Source organism: Salvelinus alpinus, chromosome 19, assembly GCF_045679555.1.
Source record: "Salvelinus alpinus chromosome 19, SLU_Salpinus.1, whole genome shotgun sequence".
Classification (NCBI taxonomy): Eukaryota; Metazoa; Chordata; class Actinopteri; order Salmoniformes; family Salmonidae; genus Salvelinus; species Salvelinus alpinus.
In genome coordinates this window covers 39,060,822-39,069,268 of record NC_092104.1, presented here as the reverse complement: position 1 = coordinate 39,069,268, position 8,447 = coordinate 39,060,822, and the positions used below count along the sequence as shown (strand labels likewise).

The 8,447-nt window shown below is 45.9% G+C and overlaps 1 pseudogene; it reads right to left on the bottom strand.

The window, feature by feature from the left end:
* Window positions 1–1,449: 1,449 nt before the first annotated feature.
* LOC139545967 (beta-crystallin B3-like) lies at window positions 1,450–3,761 on the bottom strand (annotated as a pseudogene).
* Between the last annotated feature and the right edge of the window lie 4,686 nt (window positions 3,762–8,447).

Sequence of the window (8,447 nt, the reverse complement as noted above, 5' to 3'; positions counted from 1 at the left end):
TTATCTAAAAACGATAACTTTTTTAATGATTCACATCTTTTATTAAATTCCCTGAGGAAGATGGTCCTCCCCTATCTCCTCTGAGGAGCCTCCACTGGCCAGATTCCAGTAACTTACATTGTGGTGCTGAAACCTGTAGCAGCAGCTGCGGCCCAATGAGAAATGGACAGCACATGGTGCTGAAAGTAGACACATTTGAGTAGGCATAATACATTTAAACCATCTTCATTTTAATGAGACTTTACTAAAAATAAGAGGGCTTTGTGTTGGAGCCTATTTCGTACTATTTAAGAAATAAGAGGTAGGCCTAACTGTTTGACAGATGAAATTAGGCTCTAGGCTGCTATGTCCATAGATTTAAATAGCCTACCTCCTTCCATGTCAGTGAAGGGCAGTTAAGTTAAAACCAAGACTTGAATTGAGGGGGTATGAGAGGTATGCCATAGGCCTACCTTTTTATTATAGAAAATGGCAAAAATGTTTGTTTAAGATTTAAAACAAAATAAAACAGATCCAATTATATAAAGTGATCTACACTGAGTATACAAAACATTAAGGACCTTCTCTTTCCATGACATAGACTGACCAGGTGAATCCAGGTGAAAGCTATGATCCCTTATTGATGTCACTTGTTAAATCTACTTCAGTCAGTGTAGATGAAGGGGAGGAGACAGATTAAATAATTATTTTTAAGCCTTGAGACAATTGAGACATGGATTGTATATGTGTGCCATTCAGAGGGTGAATGGGCAAGACAAAAGATTGATGTGCCTTTGAACAGGGTATAGTAGTAGGCGCCAGGCTCACCGGTTTGTGTCATAAACTTCAAAGATGCTGTGTTTTTCACACTCAACAGTTTCCCGTGTGTATCAAGAATGGTCCACCACCCAAAGGACATCCAGCCAACTTGGCATAGCTGTGGGAAGCATTGAAGTCAACACGGGCCAGCATCCCTGTGGAACGCTTTCAGCACCTTGTAGAGTCCATGCCCCAACGAATAGAGGCTGTTCTGAGGGCAAAAGGGGGGGGGGTGCGCCTCAATATTAGGAAGGTGTTCCTAATGTTTGGTATACTCAGTGTACATTGGTTCGTGATGCTTTATGCTAGAAACAAACTGTAAAATACCCAGGAAAGACGTGACTCCGATGCATATGGGGATATATTATTGTTTAATTTCTTTGACATTCAAAGGCTGAGCCACAACCTTCTATAGCCAAGGAGACATGAAAATGAGAAGTAATCTAATTCTGCCACAATCAATTGATTAAACTATTCACTTTCTGTTCAGTGGAAGATGTTTAAACCCAGACAACTTTTAGGGAAACACTTGTGACCCTCTCTTGTTGGGTTAAGCCACAGAAGAAGAGTAGCCAGCAGTTAAAGCTCCCGCTAGAACCTACTCTGGGGTGGAAAGGTAGGCCTAACTTTTGAAACTACCATGCTCAGATTCCTAATGATGTCTCAGATGTAATTATTTGCAAACCGGGACAGTTTTGTTGCAAACAAGACACAGTGATTTGGCATCTTAGAAATATGATAAGATGAATAAGTAGGCCTATCTCTGTCCATTCTTAAGCCTGTACCAACAATAGAAACAGCACCAACAAACACAATCCATTTCTGGTCAAACAAACTTTATTCGCCACTAAAACATACATAGCACTTCTCACTAAGCGGGAGCAGCATTTGCCATGGTTAGGATGAGGCAGAGGGCAGGCACTGATGGTAGGAAGAGGCTCATGGAAGAGGCTCAGTGGGGGGAGGTGGATCAGAGTCCTCTTCAGCTGGCCCCAGCGGCGGCAGGGGGGGCAGGGGGTTCAGGTGCTGGGGCAGGGGCAGGGGCAGGAGCTGGGTCAGGGGTAGGAGCAGGGATGGTGAAACACCCCCTCTTGTGCCACTGCATGTCACGCACACGTCGGACAGACTGGATCTGAGGTGCAGGGGAATCCCAGTCGTTCCAGTGCTTGAAGTCTCCACGCTCAAACACATACTGCCGTCCCCTGTAGCCTGGGTACATGTAGCCAACCCATCTAGAACAAAGGAACAGAGAGACATGAGTCAGGAGAAGAAAGACGAGACATGAAGTGAGACATGAAAGAAACAGCAAAATACCAAAGGACAGAGTGTGAGAGAGAGAAGGTAAAACAGGAAGAACTTGAGAGAGGGTGAAAGGGAGCTCTTACGTTCCGTTGAGAGCCTTGACACTTGCTACGCGATCTTGGAAACCATGTCCCCACAAACTGGGAACGTCATCATCAACAATCTCCATCTTTCTACCAGTGAAGCCTGGGCTCTCAAACAGATGGAGCTTGTGTTCGGCACTATCCTAAAGAGGAGAAATGGAGAGATGTACACACACAGACAGTGTTATGCTGGTAACTGAAAGCTGACTCTTGAGATAGAGGCTTGAGGTATTCACTGAGTATTCAGATAGTCAATGAGAGCCGTCTGCTGAGAAGTGACTGTTGAGATGTACATGGCGTTCTGCAATGGTTAAAGAGTGTTGAGATAAACAGGGGAGTACTGAGAGGCTAAATATGCGCTGAAATGGTAAGAGAATGTTGATTGAGATTGGTAGGGAATGAAGAGCGGTGAGATGGTGTACATGTTAACATGGTCAGTGAGTATGTTGAGACATTGTGTAAGTGCTACCCACCACTTTGAGAGGCCGCATGGACCAGAAGGAATAGCTGTACTGGCTGTTGGTCCAGGTGTCCCAGCGTGGATACTCTCCTTTCTCCAGGACAAACTGCTCACCTGCAAACCCCTGGCGGTCATACCCCACCCATCTGACAGGAGAGAGGAGAAGGAGGAGGCTGTTAGAATGTTGTATTTGGCCGTATGTGGTAACAGAGATGCAGTATTCCTTTTTTTGTTAACACAACATTTAACCTGAGCCTGAAAACACATTCATTATGTGTAAGAAAGTGTGTGTCTGTGAATGACACCAATGCACCAGTACTTACGGGCCAGACTCAACCAGCACAGAGCCCACCTTCTCCAAGCCCTTCTCTGAAACATCTTTACACTCGGCAGAAAACTCAGCCTTGCGACCCTGGAAATTCTCAAATTCAAACAGCACCACCTAGATCAGAGAGAGTGAGGAAAGAGAGACATATTGACAAAGTAAAGCTGCCAATTTAAAGATGTCGGGGGAGTAAGGAATACAAAGAGGGCAGATAGAAAATAGAGAAGTGGGCAAAGGAGGGAAAAGGAAATGAAGAGAAAGATCACAAGAGTATAGGGAGAAATACACAGACAACAGAGGAGAGGATACAGTACCTTGTAAGTGGCTCCTGCTCCACCCTGGCTCTTCCCTGCAGCCAGTTGCTCGGGGGCGCTCTGCTGCTCCGACATCCTCCTGGTCCACTGGTTACTCCTCTTTCAGGAGCACAATCAGGAGAGACAGAGACAGGAGAAACACAGACGACCATCATGGCATTAATTTCACAATGATGACCATCAGTCCTCTCAGTATCAATGCATAATTTTACTCCTTTGAATCAGTCAACATTTGCGTTCACTTCAGACAGTAGAAGAGCACTTTGGTGCAGACTGAGCCGAGAATAAGGACCTGCGGGCTGCGTACTACCCTATAACTAGGGCCCAGAGACATCCCCCATGAAGATACATGTTATTCTCATACCCTAATGGACAACATTTCAGCTCCAGTGATTCCATTTTTCCCTGTCTATAATGTACAACTCTGCAAGCCTCAGTCTGTATCATAACCAGTTCTGCAACACCCTGACTCGATCAAACCTAGCACTACAAACAATACACATTCCATAATACTCTATTCTGCAAACTCCTCATTTCCGCAATCATACCTTTATAATAAAAACATTTAAGAATACCAAATTCTATCTAAACCAACTCTACAAACCTATCAATCCCTATCATATGCCGTTTTACAAACAACTCAGCTCACTCTAATATACTAAACGCTGGTTCCTACCCCTTCTATTAAACCTGTCCTTCTCCATCCCTGTCAACAACCATGGCTGTGGAATCTCCTTTTCTTTTCATGTAAAGTTCAAAGGTCAATGAAAACCCTGGTTTTCCTGCTGTGCAGAACCAAGCTGTTTTTACCTGGATATGCCTGCTGTGTTATTGGTAGCCTCTCTCTCTGTGTGTCACTTGGTGTTTGGGGTTGAGCCGTTGGAGGGCAGGGGGGGGGGTATTTATGGTTTATTTCTGGCCACAACAGCAGAAAAGGGGGAGCTGTTGATACAGCAAGTCTGTCGCTCACATTGTGTCCATAACGCTGCCTCTCAATAGGCAGATGTGTTGGCACACGCTCCCCTGCCCGTCTGCCTGGCTGCCAGTGCGTGGTGTGTGGGCACACAGAGAGGGAGCCAAGAGGATTCAGCAAACAGCCCCACTCAGCACAAATGGGTACACACGCTCACACCTCTCCCACGCATACACTCTAACCACACCCAGCAGTCTAGACATAACCGAACCTCTTCACCAGTCTCCCCAATAACATCACCAAACTCACAATGGGGAACCAAACCATTCACCAAAAACGAACCTAACATTGACGTCATACACTGAGTGTACCTTCCTAATACTGAGTTGCACCCCCTCCCCTTTTGCCCTCAGAACAGCCTCAATTTGTCGGGGCACGGAAAGTGTCGAAAGCCTTCCACAGGGATGCTGGCCCATGTTGACTCCAATGCTTACTACAGTTGTTGGCTGGATGTCCTTTGGGTGGTGGACCATTCTTGATACACATACCAAACTTGAGGGTGAAAAATCCAGCAGCGTTGCAGTTCTTGACAAAAACCGGTGCGCCTGGCACCTACTACCATACCCCATTCAAAGGCACTTAAATATTTTGTCTTGCCCATTCACCCTCTGAATGACGCACAATCCATGTCTTAAGGCTTAAAAATCCTTCTTCAACCTGTCTCCTCCCCTTCGTCTATCAATCAATCATCAGCTGATGTCACAAAGTGCTGTACAGAAACCCAGACTAAAACCCCAAACAGCAAGCAATGCAGGTGTAGAAGCATGGTGGCTAGGAAAAACTCCCTAGAAAGGCCAGAACCTAGGAAGAAACCTGGAGAGGAACCAGGCTATGAAGGGTGGCCAGTCCTCTTCTGGCTGTGCCGGGTGGAGATAATAACAGAACATGGCCAAGATGTTAAAATGTTCATAGATGACCAGCAGAGTCAGATAATAATAATCACAATGGTTGTAGAGGGTGCAACAGGTCAGCACCTCAGGAGTAAATGTCATTTGGCTTTTCATAGCTGATCATTCAGAGTATCTCTACCGCACCTGCTGTCTCTAGAGAGTTGAAAACATCCGGTCTGGGACAAGGTAGCACGTCCGGTGAAGAGGTCCGGGTTCCAGGCAGAACAGTTGAAACTGGAGCAACAGCATGACCGGGGGGGGGGGGATTAATTCCCACAGGACAAGACAGGAGAAGTACTCCAGATATAACAGTCTGATCCTAGCCCCCCGACACAAACTACCCCACCCACTTTGCCAAAGCACAGTCCCCACACCACAAGAGGGATATCTTCAACCACCAACTTACTATCCTGAAACAAGCCCGAGAATAGCCCACAAAGATCTCCCCCACGGCACAAACCCGAACGGGAAGATCACGTCAGTGACTCAACATACTCAAGTGGCGCACCCCTCCTAGGGATGGCATGGAAGAGCACCAGTAAGCCAGTGACTCAGCCCCTGTAATAGGGTTTGAGGCAGAGAATCCCAGTGGAGAGAGGGGAACCGGCCAGGCAGACAAGGGCAGTTCGTTGCTCCAGTGCCTTTCTGTTCACCTTCACACTCCTGGGCTAGACTACACTCAATCATAGGACGTACTGAAGAGATAAGTCTTCAATAAAGACTTAAAGGTCGAGGCCGAGTCTGCGTCTCTCACATGGATAGGCAGACCATTCCATAAAAATGTTTGCTTAGAAATTCTAGGGACAGTAAGGAGGCCTGCGTCTTGTAACTGTAGTGTACATGTAGGTATGTACGGCAGGACCAAATCGGAAAGATAGGTAGGAGCAAGCCCATGTAATGCTTTGTAGGTTAGCAGTAAAACCTTGAAATCAGCCCTAGCCTTAACAGGAAGCCAGTGTAGGGAGGCTAGCACTGAAGTAGTATGATACATTTTTTTGGTTCTAGTCAAGATTCTAGCAGCCGTGTTTAGCATTAACTGAAGTTTTATTTAGTGCTTTATCCGAGTAGCCAGAAAGTAGAGCATTGCAGTAGTCTAACCTAGAAATGTCAAAAGCATGGATACATTTTTTTATATTTTTTTTTACACTGATTGAAGTGGATTTAACAGGTGACAATAAGGGATCATAGCTTTCACCTGAATTCACCAGGTCAGTCTGTCATGGAAAGTGCAGGTGTTAAAGTTTTGAATACTTCATTTACCAAACCTTGACCCTCCATCTCTCTTATACCGCCCCACACCAAAAGAAACTACCTCTCCTATACCAAACACTATCGACCTCTGTTATACCCGGTACACCAAACACTATCGACCTCTGTTATACCCGGTACACCAAACACTATCGACCTCTGTTATACCCGGTACACCAAACACTATCGATCTCTGTTATACCCGGTACACCAAACACTATCGACCTCTGTTATACCCGGTACACCAAACACTATCGACCTCTGTTATACCCGGTACACCAAACACTATCGACCTCTGTTATACCCGGTACACCAAACACTATCGACCTCTGTTATACCCGGTACACCAAACACTATCGACCTCTGTTATACCCGGTACACCAAACACTATCGACCTCTGTTATACCCGGTACACCAAACACTATCGACCTCTGTTATACCCGGTACACCAAACACTATCGACCTCTGTTATACCCGGTACACCAAACACTATCGACCTCTGTTATACCCGGTACACCAAACACTATCGACCTCTGTTATACCCGGTACACCAAACACTATCGACCTCTGTTATACCCGGTACACCAAACACTATCGACCTCTGTTATACCCGGTACACCAAACACTATCGACCTCTGTTATACCCGGTACACCAAACACTATCGACCTCTGTTATACCCGGTACACCAAACACTATCGACCTCTGTTATACCCGGTACACCAAACACTATCGACCTCTGTTATACCCGGTACACCAAACACTATCGACCTCTGTTATACCCGGTACACCAAACACTATCGATCTCTGTTATACCCGGTACACCAAACACTATCGACCTCTGTTATACCCGGTACACCAAACACTATCGACCTCTGTTATACCCGGTACACCAAACACTATCGATCTCTGTTATACCCGGTACACCAAACACTATCGACCTCTGTTATACCCGGTACACCAAACACTATCGATCTCTGTTATACCCGGTACACCAAACACTATCGACCTCTGTTATACCCGGTACACCAAACACTATCGACCTCTGTTATACCCGGTACACCAAACACTATCGACCTCTGTTATACCCGGTACACCAAACACTATCGATCTCTGTTATACCCGGTACACCAAACACTATCGACCTCTGTTATACCCGGTACACCAAACACTATCGACCTCTGTTATACCCGGTACACCAAACACTATCGACCTCTGTTATACCCGGTACACCAAACACTATCGACCTCTGTTATACCCGGTACACCAAACACTATCGACCTCTGTTATACCCGGTACACCAAACACTATCGACCTCTGTTATACCCGGTACACCAAACACTATCGACCTCTGTTATACCCGGTACACCAAACACTATCGACCTCTGTTATACCCGGTACACCAAACACTATCGACCTCTGTTATACCCGGTACACCAAACACTATCGACCTCTGTTATACCCGGTACACCAAACACTATCGACCTCTGTTATACCCGGTACACCAAACACTATCGACCTCTGTTATACCCGGTACACCAAACACTATCGACCTCTGTTATACCCGGTACACCAAACACTATCGACCTCTGTTATACCCGGTACACCAAACACTATCGACCTCTGTTATACCCGGTACACCAAACACTATCGACCTCTGTTATACCCGGTACACCAAACACTATCGACCTCTGTTATACCCGGTACACCAAACACTATCGATCTCTGTTATACCCGGTACACCAAACACTATCGACCTCTGTTATACCCGGTACACCAAACACTATCGACCTCTGTTATACCCGGTACACCAAACACTATCGATCTCTGTTATACCCGGTACACCAAACACTATCGACCTCTGTTATACCCGGTACACCAAACACTATCGATCTCTGTTATACCCGGTACACCAAACACTATCGACCTCTGTTATACCCCACACCATAAATAGACACACCAATTGAACTTCCTAATACTGCAGACTGGAGAGAGTGGGTCTGAGCTGAAATGCAGAAGTAACATTTATCCCAATAATTACATCAAAGTGAGAAGC